The following is a 20,076-nucleotide window of genomic DNA, read 5'->3' as shown; positions in this document are numbered from 1 at the left end:
TCACTTTCTCTCTCTCACTTTCTCTCTCTCACTTTCTCTCTCTCTCTCACTTTCTCTCTCTCTCTCACTTTCTCTCTCTCTCTCACTTTCTCTCTCTCTCTCACTTTCTCTCTCTCACTTTCTCTCTCTCTCTCACTTTCTCTCTCTCACTTTCTCACTTTCTCTCTCTCTCTCTCTCTCCCTCCCCTCCCTCCCTCCCTCCCCTCCCTCCCTCTCCCCTTTCCCTTCTCTCTCTCCTTTGCCCACTCTCTATCTCTCCTCTCCCTCTCACCCTCTTTCCTTCCTCTCTCTCTAACTCTTTTCTCTCCCTCTTTCTCATGGAAAAACCTTGAGTCGAGAAACTCGTCAGATGAGAAGTCAGACTACCGTATGATGCTTCATTAAGTCCGCTAGCGTCCAGGTTTTTATTTATCTTCAAATGCGATATTTACAGCTTGCCGATAGAGGCATGTCCACATTAGCCAGACCCAGAGTTGAAGGTATCCATATTGATTATCTGAATGTCAGTCAGAGGGGATTATTCAGACCAGTCAAGGGACTTTAGGTCTTTGGGAAGTACAGGGCAAGATAGCAGAGGTCTGGCAAGTCCACAGCAAGACTATCTACTGATAACTACCTAGATTAAGAACTGCATGGGGAATATAGATAGATGGAGGACTTGGAGGTCAATATCAAGACTACTGACAGCTATCTACCTCTAAATTAAGAATTACAGGGCAAGATAGATAGTAGACGACGTGGAAGTCCACATCAAGGCTATCTACTGAGAGGAATTATTTATCTCTACCTAGATTAAGAAATACTATGTATTATCTAGGTATGTGAGTCAGGGATAGTAAAGCAAAAGGCTCTCTACCTACTCTGTCATTCCTTAGATCTTGTGAGATTATCTTTCATTCTTCAAGCATTATCTTTGATGAGTTTCGAGGGCTTTTCTACTCTCAGATCCTGGCCATGGGGCAGGTTCGTCTGGCGCTAGCCTGGTCAGCCAGGCTGTTGCTGCTAATGGCCCACTGCCTCACATATTCATCACAGCCTTGTTGATCTGGTACCTGGTGAAGATACTTGTCCAGCAGTGTTTCTCATATCTTCTGGTAAGATGTTGGATAATCAGGAATGTACATATAAGAGCAGGCTGTATATACATATTGTCGAGATATATATATATATATATATATATATATATATATATATATATATATATATATATATATATATATATATATATATATATATATATATATACAGTGGACCCCTTGTTCTAGATCAGCTCCCAATGCGACCAATTATGTAAGTGTATTTATGTAAGTGTGTTTGTATGTGTATGTTTGGGGGTCTGAAATGGACTAATCTGATCCACAATATTCCTTATGGGAACAAATTCGGTCAGTACTGGCACCTGAACATACTTCTGGAGTGAAAAAATATTGTAAACCAGGGGTCCACTGTATATATATATATATATATATATATATATATGTGTGTGTGTGTGTGTGTGTGTGTGTGTGTGTGTGTATAATATATATATATATATATATATATATATATATATATATATATATATATATATATATTACATAAATCTCTCTCTCTCTCTCTCTCTCTCTCTCTATATATATATATATATATATATATATATATATATATATATATATATATATATATATATATATATATATATATATATATATATATATATATATATATATATATATATATATATATATATATATATATATATATATATATATATATATATATATATATATATATATATATATATATATATATATATTCATTTGTATTCTTGTGTGCATTATTGGAGCCGAGAAGTTTTATGGCTGACAAAATGCATATTGGGACCTCAAAGAAATTTATTTAGGCCTTGGGAAGGGTGACTGATGGATTTATTGATGTTGTCTTGATGTTCAGTGTTGGTGTGACCCTCCAGTGATGGTGATGTTTAGTGTTGGTGTGACCCTCCAGTGATGGTGATGTTCAGTGTTGGTGTAACCCTCCAGTGATGGTGATGTTCAGTGTTGGTGTGACCCTCCATTGATGTTGGCGATGTTCAGTGTTGGTGTAACCTTCCAGTGATGGTGATGTTCAGTGTTGGTATAACCCTCCAGTGATGGTGATGTTCAGTGTTGGTGTAACCCTCCAGTGATGGTGATGTTCAGTGTTGGTATAACCCTCCAGTGATGGTGATGTTCAGTGTTGGTGTAACCCTCCAGTGATGGTGATGTTCAGTGTTGGTTTAACCCTCCTGTGATGGTGATGTTCAGTGTTGGTGTAACCCTCCAGTGATGGTGATGTTTAGTGTTGGTGTAACCCTCCAGTGATGGTGATGTTCAGTGTTGGTATAACCCTCCAGTGATGGTGATGTTCAGTGTTGGTGTAACCCTCCAGTGATGGTGATGTTCAGTGTTGGTGTAACCCTCCAGTGATGGTGATGTTCAGTGTTGGTGTAACCCTCCAGTGATGGTGATGTTCAGTGTTGGTATAACCCTCCAGTGATGGTGATGTTCAGTGTTGGTGTAACCCTCCAGTGATGGTGATGTTCAGTGTTGGTGTGACCCTCCATTGATGTTGGCGATGTTCAGTGTTGGTGTAACCCTCCAGTGATGGTGATGTTCAGTGTTGGTGTGACCCTCCAGTGATGGTGATGTTTAGTGTTGGTGTAACCCTCCAGTGATGGTGATGTTCAGTGTTGGTGTAACCCTCCAGTGATGGTGATGTTCAGTGTTGGTGTAACCCTCCAGTGATGGTGATGTTTAGTGTTGGTGTAACCCTCCAGTGATGGTGATGTTCAGTGTTGGTGTGACCCTCCAGTGATGGTGATGTTTAGTGTTGGTGTAACCCTCCAGTGATGGTGATGTTCAGTGTTGGTGTAACCCTCCAGTGATGGTGATGTTCAGTGTTGGTGTGACCCTCCAGTGATGGTGATGTTTAGTGTTGGTGTGACCCTCCAGTGATGGTGATGTTTAGTGTTGGTGTAACCCTCCAGTGATGGTGATGTTTAGTGTTGGTGTAACCCTCCAGTGATGGTGATGTTCAGTGTTGGTGTAACCCTCCAGTGATGGTGATGTTCAGTGTTGGTGTGACCCTCCAGTGATGGTGATGTTTAGTGTTGGTGTAACCCTCCAGTGATGGTGATGTTTAGTGTTGGTGTAACCCTCCAGTGATGGTGATGTTTAGTGTTGGTGTAACCCTCCAGTGATGGTGATGTTCAGTGTTGGTGTAACCCTCCAGTGATGGTGATGTTTAGTGTTGGTGTAACCCTCCAGTGATGGTGATGTTTAGTGTTGGTGTGACCCTCCAGTGATGGTGATGTTTAGTGTTGGTGTAACCCTCCAGTGATGGTGATGTTTAGTGTTGGTGTAACCCTCCAGTGATGGTGATGTTCAGTGTTGGTGTAACCCTCCAGTGATGGTGATGTTCAGTGTTGGTGTGACCCTCCAGTGATGGTGATGTTTAGTGTTGGTGTAACCCTCCAGTGATGGTGATGTTTAGTGTTGGTGTAACCCTCCAGTGATGGTGATGTTTAGTGTTGGTGTAACCCTCCAGTGATGGTGATGTTCAGTGTTGGTGTAACCCTCCAGTGATGGTGATGTTTAGTGTTGGTGTAACCCTCCAGTGATGGTGATGTTCAGTGTTGGTGTAACCCTCCAGTGATGGTGATGTTTAGTGTTGGTGTAACCCTCCAGTGATGGTGATGTTCAGTGTTGGTGTAACCCTCCAGTGATGGTGATGTTTAGTGTTGGTGTAACCCTCCAGTGATGGTGATGTTCAGTGTTGGTGTAACCCTCCAGTGATGGTGATGTTCAGTGTTGGTGTAACCCTCCAGTGATGGTGATGTTTAGTGTTGGTGTGATGCTATAGTGGTGGTGGTGCCTTGATGGTGGTGATAGGTTCTTGATAGCAGGTGTTGGAGCTGCTCTTAAATCATACTGAGTTACCTTGTGTGTATGCCCAGCTGGGTTTACATTTCACACCATGCTGGTGCTGCCACCTATAGGCCTACCCAGTCAGCCTGTACCATGCTTACCCTGTGTTAATTCCTCAGTCAGTGTTCCTTATTAGTGTTCTCATATGTTCATGAATACCTTAGTGTTGATTTTTGCACAGAAAAGCATCTTTGCTAGTGCAAGCCATTCAATAACCTCGTGTGCAGTGTGGGTGTGTGCAATTTTCCATGTGTCCCAGTGTGTGGTCTGAGCCCAAATGTCACCGTGTTATAACCGTTTAACTGACACTAGTTAGTCCAGGCATCAGATTACGAGCGTCTGAACCCCAATGCATGGCTCGTAGACGCCATGCCTGAGTCATACCTGCTACGACTCCACATTGAGACTCATTTCACTCCACCTCCTGACCGTCAGAGTGCAGCTATGTGTAGAAAACTAGTCTGAGGATGCCTAGACTAACCTGTGCTATGACTCCAACTATCAAGAGGATGACATCGTCAAGCCACAGTAGCCCTGTCGATAGGCAACTGTCTGACTTGTGTCACAGCTTCAGTGAGCACTCTGCAGAAAGTATGATGTCACTTTGACTGCTAGCTTGCTCACTCCAGTTATGGTGTATGCTGCTATGACTCCCAGATATTTCGCCTGAGTCGTCTCTGCTGTGACTCGCTCCACTCTCGCCAGCAGTGACAACCCCAGCGACAGTACCAGTCAAGAAATGTCCTGAGTCGCTTGCTAGAAGTCCTGCCCAATTACCAAGTGCTGATGACACCTCACTCAAGGGCACCAGCAGGTTGTGCCCCAGGATGAGTGAACCCTGTAGTGACTACTCCACGATAATTGCTTCGCCGTTCCAGAGGAGACCATACCCTGTTGTGTCACAGCTCAGCCACAGCAATGTCTCTTGTGTTGCAGTATCTGTCCAGATGCAGGAAGGTGAGCAGTGATGCCCACCGAGGCTTACTGCCTTGGACGACGATGTTTAGTACACACCCACCTTTTTTCTTCCCTCCTTGTATTTTTTTTTGTCTATGTCCACATGTGTATGTATATATATATATATATATATATATATATATATATATATATATATATACAGTGGACCCCCGCATAGCGAACTTAATCCGTGCAAGAGGGCTGTTCGTTATGCGAAATGTTCGCTATGCGAATTAATTTTCCCCATAAGAAATAATGGAAATAAAATTAATCCGTGCAAGACACCCAAAAGTATGAAAAAAAAATTTTTTTACCACAAAAAAATGTTAATTTTAGTACACACAAACTGAAAAAGGCATGCACAATTACATGACACTTACTTTTATTGAAGATCTGGTGATGATTGATGGGATGGGAGGAGGGGAGAGAGAGTGTTAGTGTTTAGAAGGGGAATCCCCTTCCATTAGGACTTGAGGTAGCAAGTCCTTTTCTGGGGTTACTTCCCTTCTTCTTTTAATGCCACTAGGACCAGCTTGAGAGTCACTGGACTTCTGTCGCACAAGATATCTGTCCATAGTGGCCTGTACCTCTCGTTCCTTTATGACTTTCCTAAAGTGTTTCACAACAGTGTCATTGTAATAGTCACCAGCACGGCTTGCAATAGCTGTGTGAGGGTGATTTTCATCAAAAAAGGTTTGCACTTCAAGCCATTTTGCACACATTTCCTTAATCTTTGAAGTAGGCAATTCCTTCAATTTCTCTCTCCCCTCCTCTGAACCAGTTTCCCCAGGTCTGGCCTCTTGCTCTTGAAGTTGATCTATCAGCTCATCAGTGGTTAGTTCTTCATTGTCCTCCTCCACCAACTCTTCCACATCCTCCCCACTAACCTCCAACCCCAAGGACTTCCCCAATGCCACAATGGATTCCTCAACTGGTATACTACTCCTCTCAGGGTTAGCCTCAAACCCTTCAAAATCCCTTTTGTCTACACATTCTGGCCACAGTTTCTTCCAAGCAGAGTTCAAGGTTCTCTTAGTCACTCCCTCCCAAGCCTTACCTATAAGGTTTACACAACTGAGGATATTAAAGTGATCCTTCCAAAACTCTTTTAGAGTCAATCCAGTGTCTGTGGTCACTTCAAAGCACTTTTGAAACAGAGCTTTTGTGTACAGTTTCTTGAAGTTGGAAATGACCTGCTGGTCCATGGGCTGCAGGAGAGGAGTGGTATTAGGAGGCAAAAACTTCACCGTAATGAAGCTCATGTCCCCATAAAGTCGCTCTGCCACGTCTGTAGGATGACCAGGGGCATTGTCTAACACCAGGAGGCACTTAAGGTCTAATTTCTTTTGAGTTAGGTAATCTTTCACATTGGGGGCAAATGCATGGTGTAACCAGTTATAGAAAAATTCCCTAGTGACCCATGCCTTACTGTTTGCCCTCCACAGCACACACAAATTATCCTTGAGGATATTCTTTTGCCTGAACGCTCTGGGAGTTTCTGAGTGATACACTAATAAAGGCTTAACTTTGCAATCACCAGTAGCATTGGCACACATCAACAAAGTAAGCCTGTCTTTCATAGGCTTATGTCCTGGGAGTGCCTTTTCCTCCTGAGTAATGTAGGTCCTGCTTGGCATTTTCTTCCAGAACAGGCCTGTTTCATCACAATTAAACACTTGTTCAGGTTCCAGTCCTTCAGTTTCTATGTACTCCTTGAATTCATGCACATATTTTTCAGCCGCTTTGTGGTCCGAACTGGCAGCCTCACCATGCCGTATCACACTATGGATGCCACTACGCTTCTTAAATCTCTCAAACCAACCTTTGCTGGCCTTAAATTCACTCACATCATCACTAGTTGCAGGCATTTTTTTAATTAAATCGTCATGCAACTTCCTAGCCTTTTCACATATGATCGCTTGAGAGACGCTATCTCCTGCTAGCTGTTTTTCATTTATCCACACCAATAAGAGTCTCTCAACATCTTCCATCACTTGCGATCTTTGTTTCGAAAACACAGTTAAACCTTTGGCAACAACAGCTTCCTTGATTGCCGTTTTCTTGCCCACAATAGAACCGATGGTTGATTTTGGTTTCTTGTACAACCTGACCAGGTCGGTGATACGTACTCCACTTTCATACTTATCAATGATTTCTTTCTTAATTTCAATGGGTATTCTTACCCTTTGAGGTGTAGGGTTGGCACTAGAAGCTTTCTTGGGGCCCATGGTCACTTATTTTCCACAAACAGCACCGAAAACACTGTAATAATACGAAATATTCCGAGTGTATGCTTGGATGTTACCGCGGAGGCTGGCTGGTAAACAATGGGACGGGCGGCACATGTGAGGCTGGGTGAGGGCCCACATTGGACGCGTCTCGGACGAAGTTCGCTGAGCGGGTTTTTGTCTACTATGCGGGGCAAAATTTCAGCGAACAAAGCGTTCGCTATGCGGATTGTTCGCTATGCGATGCGTTCGCTATGCGGGGGTCCACTGTATATATATATATATATATATATATATATATATATATATATATATATATATATGTAGGTTGGTAGACAGCAACCACCCAGGGAAGTACTACCGTCCTGCCAGATGACTGTGAAACAAAAACCTGTAACTGTTTTGCATGATGGTAGGATTGCTGGTTTCTTTTTCTGTCTCATAAACACGCTAAGATAACAGGGATATCTTGCTACTCCTACTTACACTTTGGTCACACTTCACAGACACGCACATGCATATATATATATACATACATCTAGGTTTTTCTCCTTTTTCTAAATAGCTCTTGTTCTTTTTTTTATTTCTTCTATTGTCCATGGGGAAGTGGAAAAAGAATCTTTCCTCCGTAAGCCATGCGTGTCGTATGAGGCGACTAAAATGCCGGGAGCAATGGGCTAGTAACCCCTTCTCCTGTATACATTTACTAAAAAAGAGAAGAAGAAAAACTTTATAAAACTGGGTTGCTTAAATGTGCGTGGATGTAGTGCGGATGACAAGAAACAGATGATTGCTGATGTTATGAATGAAAAGAAGTTGGATGTCCTGGCCCTAAGCGAAACAAAGCTGAAGGGGGTAGGAGAGTTTCAGTGGGGGGAAATAAATGGGATTAAATCTGGAGTATCTGAGAGAGTTAGAGCAAAGGAAGGGGTAGCAGTAATGTTAAATGATCAGTTATGGAAGGAGAAAAGAGAATATGAATGTGTAAATTCAAGAATTATGTGGATTAAAGTAAAGGTTGGATGCGAGAAGTGGGTTATAATAAGCGTGTATGCACCTGGAGAAGAGAGGAATGCAGAGGAGAGAGAGAGATTTTGGGAGATGTTAAGTGAATGTATAGGAGCCTTTGAACCAAGTGAGAGAGTAATTGTGGTAGGGGACCTGAATGCTAAAGTAGGAGAAACTTTTACAGAGGGTGTGGTAGGTAAGTTTGGGGTGCCAGGTGTAAATGATAATGGGAGCCCTTTGATTGAACTTTGTATAGAAAGGGGTTTAGTTATAGGTAATACATATTTTAAGAAAAAGAGGATAAATAAGTATACACGATATGATGTAGGGCGAAATGACAGTAGTTTGTTGGATTATGTATTGGTAGATAAAAGACTGTTGAGTAGACTTCAGGATGTACATGTTTATAGAGGGGCCACAGATATATCAGATCACTTTCTAGTTGTAGCTACACTGAGAGTAAAAGGTAGATGGGATACAAGGAGAATAGAAGCATCAGGGAAGAGAGAGGTGAAGGTTTATAAACTAAAAGAGGAGGCAGTTAGGGTAAGATATAAACAGCTATTGGAGGATAGATGGGCTAATGAGAGCATAGGCAATGGGGTCGAAGAGGTATGGGGTAGGTTTAAAAATGTAGTGTTAGAGTGTTCAGCAGAAGTTTGTGGTTACAGGAAAGTGGGTGCAGGAGGGAAGAGGAGCGATTGGTGGAATGATGATGTAAAGAGAGTAGTAAGGGAGAAAAAGTTAGCATATGAGAAGTTTTTACAAAGTAGAAGTGATGCAAGGAGGGAAGAGTATATGGAGAAAAAGAGAGAGGTTAAGAGAGTGGTGAAGCAATGTAAAAAGAGAGCAAATGAGAGAGTGGGTGAGATGTTATCAACAAATTTTGTTGAAAATAAGAAAAAGTTTTGGAGTGAGATTAACAAGTTAAGAAAGCCTAGAGAACAAATGGATTTGTCAGTTAAAAATAGGAGAGGAGAGTTATTAAATGGAGAGTTAGAGGTATTGGGAAGATGGAGGGAATATTTTGAGGAATTGTTAAATGTTGATGAAGATAGGGAAGCTGTGATTTCGTGTATAGGGCAAGGAGGAATAACATCTTGTAGGAGTGAGGAAGAGCCAGTTGTGAGTGTGGGGGAAGTTCGTGAGGCAGTAGGTAAAATGAAAGGGGGTAAGGCAGCCGGGATTGATGGGATAAAGATAGAAATGTTAAAAGCAGGTGGGGATATAGTTTTGGAGTGGTTGGTGCAATTATTTAATAAATGTATGGAAGAGGGTAAGGTACCTAGGGATTGGCAGAGAGCATGCATAGTTCCTTTGTATAAAGGCAAAGGGGATAAAAGAGAGTGCAAAAATTATAGGGGGATAAGTCTGTTGAGTGTACCTGGTAAAGTGTATGGTAGAGTTATAATTGAAAGAATTAAGAGTAAGACGGAGAATAGGATAGCAGATGAACAAGGAGGCTTTAGGAAAGGTAGGGGGTGTGTGGACCAGGTGTTTACAGTGAAACATATAAGTGAACAGTATTTAGATAAGGCTAAAGAGGTCTTTGTGGCATTTATGGATTTGGAAAAGGCGTATGACAGGGTGGATAGGGGGGCAATGTGGCAGATGTTGCAAGTGTATGGTGTAGGAGGTAGGTTACTGAAAGCAGTGAAGAGTTTTTACGAGGATAGTGAGGCTCAAGTTAGAGTATGTAGGAAAGAGGGAAATTTTTTCCCAGTAAAAGTAGGCCTTAGACAAGGATGTGTGATGTCACCGTGGTTGTTTAATATATTTATAGATGGGGTTGTAAGAGAAGTAAATGCGAGGGTCTTGGCAAGAGGCGTGGAGTTAAAAGATAAAGAATCACACACAAAGTGGGAGTTGTCACAGCTGCTCTTTGCTGATGACACTGTGCTCTTGGGAGATTCTGAAGAGAAGTTGCAGAGATTGGTGGATGAATTTGGTAGGGTGTGCAAAAGAAGAAAATTAAAGGTGAATACAGGAAAGAGTAAGGTTATGAGGATAACAAAAAGATTAGGTGATGAAAGATTGAATATCAGATTGGAGGGAGAGAGTATGGAGGAGGTGAACGTATTCAGATATTTGGGAGTGGACGTGTCAGCGGATGGGTCTATGAAAGATGAGGTGAATCATAGAATTGATGAGGGAAAAAGAGTGAGTGGTGCACTTAGGAGTCTGTGGAGACAAAGAACTTTGTCCTTGGAGGCAAAGAGGGGAATGTATGAGAGTATAGTTTTACCAACGCTCTTATATGGGTGTGAAGCGTGGGTGATGAATGTTGCAGCGAGGAGAAGGCTGGAGGCAGTGGAGATGTCATGTCTGAGGGCAATGTGTGGTGTGAATATAATGCAGAGAATTCGTAGTTTGGAAGTTAGGAGGAGGTGCGGGATTACCAAAACTGTTGTCCAGAGGGCTGAGGAAGGGTTGTTGAGGTGGTTCGGACATGTAGAGAGAATGGAGCGAAACAGAATGACTTCAAGAGTGTATCAGTCTGTAGTGGAAGGAAGGCGGGGTAGGGGTCGGCCTAGAAAGGGTTGGAGGGAGGGGGTAAGGGAGGTTTTGTGTGCGAGGGGCTTGGACTTCCAGCAGGCATGCGTGAGCGTGTTTGATAGGAGTGAATGGAGACAAATGGTTTTTAATACTTGACGTGCTGTTGGAGTGTGAGCAAAGTAACATTTATGAAGGGATTCAGGGAAACCGGCAGGCCGGACTTGAGTCCTGGAGATGGGAAGTACAGTGCCTGCACTCTGAAGGAGGGGTGTTAATGTTGCAGTTTAAAAACTGTAGTGTAAAGCACCCTTCTGGCAAGACAGTGATGGAGTGAATGATGGTGAAGGTTTTTCTTTTTCGGGCCACCCTGCCTTGGTGGGAATCGGCCAGTGTGATAATAAAAAAAAAAAAAATAAAATATATATATATATATACAGTGGAACCTCAAAAATCGAACGTATCACATATCGAACGTTTTGAAAATAGGACCATTTTTTTCAGACAAACTGTGTCCCTATTATCGAACGCGCCCCTATTTTTGGACCACCGGGTACGGGACCTGTCTGCCGCCCGCTCTGTCCGCGTCCCCGCGCAGGCACCGTGAGCAGTCTAGCTTTGTTTATGCTTGAGTGAACACTAACCTGCGCTCTCATTCACGCATATTAAAATTATTTTGTTGTGTTTAATGCTTGTGGGACTGTGAAATAAGCTGCCATGGGCCCAAAGAAACTTGCTAGTGGTACCCCTGTGGTAAAGAAAGTGAGAAACACCATAGATGTGAAGAAGGAAATAATACAGAAGTATGAGAGTGGTGTGAGACTTGTTGAGCTTGCCAGGATGTATGGGAAAAACAAGTCGACCATCAGTTCTATCCTGGCAAAGAAAGAACAAATCAAGGAAGCTGATGTTGCGAAAGGTGTTAATATAGGGAGTGGATGAGGTGCCTTCTTCAAAGATTAAGGAGATTTGTGCCAAGTGGAATGATGTCCAAATGTTTGTGCAGAAGTACCACCATGAGCAAGCTGAAACAAGCCATCTTTGCAACAAGTTCAGTGACAGAACCATGTCCCATTTTAGGGAAATGTTAAAGAGGTGCCAGAAACAGAGGACTGTGGACAGTTATTTTGTGAGACAGGGGTCCAGTGACTCTCAAGCTGGTCCTAGTGGCATTAAAAGACAGAGAAGGGAAGTAACCCCAGAGAGGGCTTTACCTGAAGTCCTCATGGAGGGGGATTCTCCTTCCAAACACTAACCCCAACTTCCTCTCTCCTCCTCCCTATCTTCCAGATGCCATCACCAATCTTCAATAAAGGTAAGTAAAAATGTTATTTTATATGTATTACTATACATAATTAAGAACTATAGTATTTGTTGTATGTAAAACTGTATTAATCTCTATAAAATGTATTTTTTGTGTGAATATTTTTGGGTTTCTGGAACGGATTAATTGTATTTCCATTATTTCTTATGGGAAATATTGCTTCGAATTTCAGACATTTTGAATTTAGAACTAGCTCCTGGAACAGATTAAGTTTGATTTTTGAGGTTCCACTATATATATATATAATATATATATATATATATATATATATATATATATATATATATATATATATATATATATATATATATATATATACATACATACATACATACATACACACATACATACATACATATACAGTGGACCCCCGCATAACGATCACCTCCGAATGCGACCAATTATGTAAGTGTATTTATGTAAGTGCGTTTGTACGTGTATGTTTGGGGGTCTGAAATGGACTAATCTACTTCACAATATTCCTTATGGGAACAAATTCGGGCAGTACTGGCACGTGAACATACTTCTGGAGTGAAAAAATATTGTTAACCGGGGGTCCACTGTATATATATATATACATATATAATTATACATATATATATATATATATATATATATATATATATATATATATATATATATATATATACACCTACCATCCGACTTACGACCTGCTCGACTTACGACCACTCGACTTACGACCACTCGACTTACGACCGTGTTTTTTATGCCAAATTTCTGGGAAATAAACAAGTATTTGTGTTGTACACAGTGTTTATCCTAAACCTTACAGTATAAAATACAGTACTAACAACATAAAAAGTAAAGTAAAACATGAAATAACAAAAAGTCATTACAAAAATGTTGATATTCAGTAGTAAAGCTCGACTTATGACCATTTCGACTTACGACCGGTTTTTCGGAACCGAACTCGGTCGTAAGTCGGATGGTAGGTGTATATATATATATGCTTATTATTGTGTGTTCTGTGTTTTGTTCCTGAGAGAGAGACTGAGAGTTTGTTTTTCAGTCAATCATGGTTGAGAACGACCATGGGTAGGTGGCCAAGTGATGTATGCCCATGCTGGTGCTGCCACTTATAGGCCTACCCAGCTCAGCCCGCACCACACTTACCCTGTCTCACTCAGGCAGCTAATATCACTCAGGAAACAAGGTTACTCCACTCCTGGACCAGGGCACTTTAACACACTACCTGTGTACCAAGAACCCAAATAAAATAAGCCTCCAAAGCCTTATCATTGATCCTGGCTTGCATAACATGTAATTTTCGACAATATACGTTTGGTGGTGGGTTGCTCCTGCGGGTGTAGCAATTTTCAACCAGTGTAACAATAATGATCACACACACACACACATTTTTTTTTTACACGTGGTTAAGGTAATAAAGATTATTACCATACATGTACATGTACAAGGTATACAGACCATAACTGACATCAGTGACATACTACTATATAGAAAGCCCCTTGTTAAACAGGATTCTCAACTTTATTTGCAAGCTAAGAGCTGTTGCCTACATCAGCTGATTTGAAAGCTCTCCCCACAAATAGCCCCTCCCTCTGTCCTTCCCACCCACTCATCCCCACTCACCTGTTTTTTCTTGGCCATAACGATCATAACAAGCAGGTTGTTAAACATTCCGAAGGTTCCAATGAAAAGGAGAGAGGCAGCGGCCAGGTGGTACTCCCCCTCTGAGAGTTTGTTAGAAGACAAGTTTCCTGGGGTCTTCCCCTCGTCGGCGGCGCCACCATAGAAAACGGGAACACTCATAACAGTCACGTTAGACATGGATGCCATGTTGTCCCCTTATTTCACTCCTCTTTCCTTTCGTTCTGGGGAGTGATTTGAGAGTTTTGAGTCCACTGGCACACAGATTTGATGGAAATTCTAGTTACTGCTAGAAAAGAATAGTAAAGATATTTTTTTATTCCTTTCTCCTTTTATTGTAATTGATTTTCATACAGTTGAGTTACGTAGTTGTTTTAACTTCAAAGGTTATAATCAGGATTTATTTTTACTGTATCTCACAGCTAGGCTTTAAATAATAGCATATTACAATGACCCCAGTGGTAATAAGTCGCATTTTCTGACTTTTTTAGGGGTTATTCACACTTACGTTACTAGGTATGATAATTATACGTATGTGTACCTAAATGAACCTATTAAAAGTACACAAATTTCCTCATTTAAAATGCAAACACTTGGGTCTCCCCCTCATCGGTGCCATCATAGAAAACAGGAACACAAAACAATAACAATGGCTGCCATCTTCACTCCTATATTACTGTTATTTTTTACGTTTTTTTTTTTTTTAAGATACCAGACGTATTGTATATATAAATCCGGATGTATTCCAATTAACACTTATGAGGCCTAGTTATTAGGTCTATTATGTATCCATAGGCTCATGCAATTCCAGCCACAGGATGGTTACCAGGTACACAAACTAGTCACTACCATCCACAGGATTGCTACCAGGTACACAAACTAGCCACTACCATCCATAGGATGGTTACCAGGTACACAAACTAGCCACTACCATCCACAGGATGGTTACCAGGTGCACAAACTAGCCACTACCATCCACAGGATGGCTACCAGGTACACAAACTAGCCACTACCATCCACAGGATGGTTACCAGGTACACAAACTAGCCACTAACATCCACAGGATGGCCACCAGGTACACAAACTAGCCACTACCATCCACAGGATAGCCACCAGGTACACAAACTAGCCACTACCATCTACAGGATGGCCACCAGGTACACAAACTAGCCACTACCATCCACAGGATGGCCACCAGGTACACAAACTAGCCACTACCATCCACAGGATGGCCACCAGGTACACAAACTAGCCACTACCATCCACAGGATGGTTACCAGGTATGCAAACTAGCCACTACCATCCACAGGATGGCCACCAGGTACACAAACTAGCCACTACCATCTACAGGATGGTTACCAGGTACACAAACTAGCCAATACCATCCACAGGATGGTTACCAGGTACACAAACTAGCCACTACCATCCACAGGATGGTTACCAGGTACACAAACTAGCCACTACCATCCACAGGATGGTTACCAGGTACACAAACTAGCCACTACCATCCACAGGATGGTTACCAGGTATGCAAACTAGCCACTACCATCCACAGGATGGTTACCAGGTACACAAACTAGCCACTACCATCCACAGGATGGGTACCAGGTACACAAACTAGCTACTACCATCCACAGGATGGCTACCAGGTACACAAACTAGCCACTACCATCCACAGGATGGCTACCAGGTACATAAACTAGCCACTACCATCCACAGGATGGCCACCAGGTACACAAACTAGCCACTACCATCCACAGGATGGCTACCAGGTACACAAACTAGCCACTACCATCCACAGGATGGCTACCAGGTACACAAACTAGTCACTACCATCCACAGGATGGCTACCAGGTATACAAACTAGCCACTACCATCCACAGGATGGCCACCAGGTACACAAACTAGCCACTACCATCCACAGGATGGTTACCAGGTACACAAACTAGCCACTACCATCCACAGGATGGCTACCAGGTACACAAACTAGCCACTACCATCCACAGGATGGCTACCAGGTACACAAACTAGCCACTACCATCCACAGGATGGCTACCAGGTACATAAACTAGCCACTACCATCCACAGGATGGCCACCAGGTACACAAACTAGCCACTACCATCCACAGGATGGCTACCAGGTACACAAACTAGCCACTACCATCCACAGGATGGCTACCAGGTACACAAACTAGTCACTACCATCCACAGGATGGCTACCATGTACACAAACTAGCCACTACCATCCACAGGATGGCCACCAGGTACACAAACTAGCCACTACCATCCACAGGATGGTTACCAGGTACACAAACTAGCCACTACCATCCACAGGATGGCTACCAGGTACACAAACTAGCCACTACCATCCACAGGATGGCCACTAGGTACACAAACTAGCCACTACCATCCACATGATGGCTACCAGTTACACAAACTAGCCACTACCATCCACAAGATGGCTACCAGGTACACAAACTAGCCACTACCATCCACAAGATGGCTACCAGGTACACAAACTAGCCACTACCATCCACAGGATTGCTACCAGGTACACAAACTAGCCACTACCATCCACAAGATGGCTGCCAGGTACACAAACTAGCCACTACCTTCCACAAGATGGCTACCAGGTACACAAACTAGCCACTACCATCCACAGGATGGCTACCAGGTACACAAACTAGCCACTACCATCCACAGGATGGCTACCAGGTACGCAAACTAGCCACTACCATCCACAGGATGGCCACCAGGTACACAAACTAGCCACTACCATCCAGAGGATGGCTACCAGGTACACAAACTAGCCACTACCATCCACAAGATGGCTACCAGGTACACAAACTAGCCACTACCATCCACAGGATGGCTACCAGGTCCACAAACTAGCCACTACCATCCACAAGATGGCTACCAGGTACACAAACTAGCCACTACCATCCACAAGATGGCTACCAGGTACACAAACTAGCCACTACCATCCACAAGATGGCTACCAGGTACACAAACTAGCCACTACCATCCACAAGATGGCTACCAGGTACACAAACTAGCCACTACCATCCACAAGATGGCTACCAGGTACACAAACTAGCCACTACCATCCACAAGATGGCTACCAGGTACACAAACTAGCCACTACCATCCACAGGATGGCTACCAGGTACACAAACTAGCCACTACCATCCACAAGATGGCTACCAGGTACACAAACTAGCCACTACCATCCACAAGATGGCTACCAGGTACACAAACTAGCCACTACCATCCACAAGATGGCTACCAGGTACACAAACTAGCCACAACCAATTATACTATTAATATTTACATAGTGTATTTACACAGTTTACATTACCATTCACAACATTTTTCGTTAACACTCGGTAAACTGTTCTAATTGAACGTTTAACGAACAAAATTACGTCAACCTGGTAATAACATTGTCGTTAATTAACGACTAATGGATCGTCTATTTTTCTTGTTGCCCTCAGCATCTCGTTATAGTTTCCATCTATCGGATCTGTTTGATAGATGTGTGTTTTGGATAAGTCTGTGAAAGTTACGTGTCTATTGTATACCTGTTTTATACCCTTGTGAGGTGTGATTATATGCTTTGTTGTACCAGGTGTTGTACTGGGGGTTGTACCAGGTGTTGTACTGGGGGTTGTACCAGGTGTTGTACTGGGGGTTGTACCAGGTGTTGTACTGGGGGTTGTACCAGGTGTTGTACTGGGGGTTGTACCAGGTGTTGTACTGGGGGTTGTACCAGGTGTTGTACTGGGGGTTGTACCAGGTGTTGTACTGGGGGTTGTACCAGGTGTTGTACTGGGGGTTGTGCCAGGTGTTGTACTGGGTGTTGTACCAGGTGTACCAGGTGTAGTACTGGGGGCTGTACCAGGTGTTGTACTGGGGGTTGTACCAGGTGTACCAGGTGTTGTACTGGGTGTTGTACCAGGTGTTGTACTGGGGGTTGTACCAGGTGTTGTACTGGGGGTTGTACCAGGTGTTGTACTGGGGGTTGTACCAGGTGTTGTACTGGGGGTTGTACCAGTTGTACTGGGTGTTGTACCAGGTGTTGTACTGGGTGTTGTACCAGGTGTTGTACTGGGAGTTGTACCAGGTGTTGTACTGGGTGTTGTACCAGGTGTTGTACTGGGGATTGTACCAGGGGTTGTACTAGGTGTACCGGGTTGTACCAGGTGTACTGGGGGTTGTACCAGGTGTACCAGGTGTTGTACTGGGGGTTGTACCAGGTGTACCAGGGGTTGTACTAGGTGTACCAGGTGTTGTACTGGGGGTTGTACCAGGTGTTGTACTGAGGGTTGTACCAGGTGTTGTACCAGGTGTACTGGGGATTGTACCAGGTGGTGTACCAGGTGTTGTACTGGGGGTTGTACCTGGTGTTGTACCAGGGGTTGTAGTAGGTGTTGTACCAGGTGTTGTACTGGGTGTTGTACCAGGTGTACCAGGTGTTGTACTGGGGGTTGTACCAGGTGTTGTACTGGGGGTTGTACCAGGTGTTGTACCAGGTGTACCAGGTGTTGTACTGGGGGTTGTACCAGGTGTTGTACCAGGTGTTGTACTGTGGGTTTACCTGGAGTTTACCTTGAGAGAGTTCCAGGGGTCAATGCCCCCGTGGCCCGGTCTGTGACCAGGCATCCTGGTGGATCAGAGCCTGATCAATCAGGCTGTTACTGCTGGCTGCAGTACTAGGGGTTGTACCAGGGGTTGTACTAGGTGTTGTACCAGGTGTTGTACCAGGTGTTGTACTGAGGGTTGTACCAGGGGTTGTACCAGGTGTTGTACTGGGGGTTATACCAGGTGTTGTACTGGGGGTTGTACCAGGTGTTGTACCAGGGTTTGTACCAGGTGTTGTACCGGGGGTTATACCAGGTGTTGTACCGGGGCTTGTACCAGGTGTTGTCCCAGGGGTTATACCAGGTGTTTTACCGGGGGTTGTACCAGGTGTTGTACCAGGGGTTGTACCAGGTGTTGTACCGGGGGTTATACCAGGTGTACCGGGGCTTGTACCAGGTGTCCCAGGGGTTATACCAGGTGTTTTACCGGGGGTTGAACCAGGTGTTGCACCAGGGGTACCGGGGGTTGTACCAGGTGTTGTACCGGGGTTATACCAGGTGTTGTTGCACCAGGTGTTGTACTGGGGTTGTACCAGGGGTTATACTAGCTGTTGTACCGGGGTTGTACCAGGGGTTATACTAGCTGTTGTACCAGGGGTTGTTGCACCAGGTGTTGTACCGGGGTTGTACCAGGGGTTATACTAGGTGTTGTACTAGGGGTTGTTGTACCAAGTGTTGTACCAGGGATTGTACCAGGGGTTATACTAGGTGTTGTACCAGGGGTTGTTGCACCAGGTGTTGTACTGGAGGTTGTACTAATGTTTGTATCAGGGGTTATACTAGTTGTACCAGGGGTTGTTGTACCAGGTGTTGTACCAGGGGTTATACTAGGTGTTGTACCAGGGGTTGTTGCACCAGGTGTTGTACCAGGGGTTGTACCAGGGGTTATACTAGGTGTTGTACCAGGGGTTGTTGCACCATGTGTACCGAGGGTTGTACCAGGGGTTATACTAGGTGTTGTATTAGGGGTTGTTGCACCAGGTGTTGTACCGGGGATTGTACCAGGGATTGTACCAGGGATTGTACCAGGGGTTGTACCGGGGATTGTACGAGGAATTGTACCAGGGGTTATACCAGTTGTACCAGGGGTTATACCAGTTGTACCAGGGGTTGTGCCAGGTGTACAAGGTGTTGTACCAGCTGTTGTACCAGAGATTGCACCAAGTGTTGTAGTGCCAGAGGTTGTAGTACCTGGGGTTGTACCAGAGGTTGTACCAGGGGTTGTACGAGACGTACCAGAGGTTGTACCAGGGCTTGTACGAGACGTACCAGAGGTTGTACCAAGCATTATACCAGTATTATTCCAGACAATATTGTACATGGAATATACCAGGAATTATGCCAGACAATATTATACCAACTTCTTATTCCTTTCAAAAATTTTAAGGTCTCATTTTTTTCAAATTCTCAGAATTTTGGGGAGAAAGTATGATCGATTTTTTATTTATGTACAATAGATTGTATCAATTGATGATACATCTCAAGTCTATCAATCAACTGGGCTCTTGAGTACAGTTATAGAGGCTAAAACGTTCTGTAGTTTTAAAAATAGATAAATACATGAGTGGGTGTGAGTTGGATCTGACTAGCTTGTGCTGCTGGGTCTGGTGCAGTGCTCCATCCTCGAGTGGTGGGGACCAGACTGGGTGGGTCATTGGGCTAATCCTGGGGGGGGACATGGACCTGCTCCGCATGGGTCAGTAGGCCTGTTGCAGTGTTTCTTCTTTCTTATGTTCTTATATGTAAGATTGAATATGCCTAGAATGGTGTGGGGGATTCGAGACACATGGACCATCACAAGTGCTACAGAATTAATGGTTCGTGAGATGAATTTGAATCGTGCTACAGAG

The 20,076-nt window shown here is 43.6% G+C and overlaps 1 protein-coding gene across 1 annotated transcript in view; it reads left to right on the top strand.

Moving 5' to 3' along the window:
- The first annotated feature begins 944 nt into the window (after positions 1–944).
- The window catches only part of LOC128702544 (serine-rich adhesin for platelets), a 61,572-nt gene continuing 42,440 nt past the window's right edge, over positions 945–20,076 (top strand). The window contains exon 1 of the mRNA XM_070105288.1: positions 945–1,094. The gene's annotated coding sequence lies outside the window, so the exon portion shown is untranslated. The remainder of the gene's footprint in view (positions 1,095–20,076) is intronic.

This window comes from Cherax quadricarinatus, chromosome 98, assembly GCF_038502225.1.
Source record: "Cherax quadricarinatus isolate ZL_2023a chromosome 98, ASM3850222v1, whole genome shotgun sequence".
Classification (NCBI taxonomy): domain Eukaryota; kingdom Metazoa; phylum Arthropoda; class Malacostraca; order Decapoda; family Parastacidae; genus Cherax; species Cherax quadricarinatus.
This window is presented reverse-complemented; position numbering and strand designations above follow the sequence as displayed.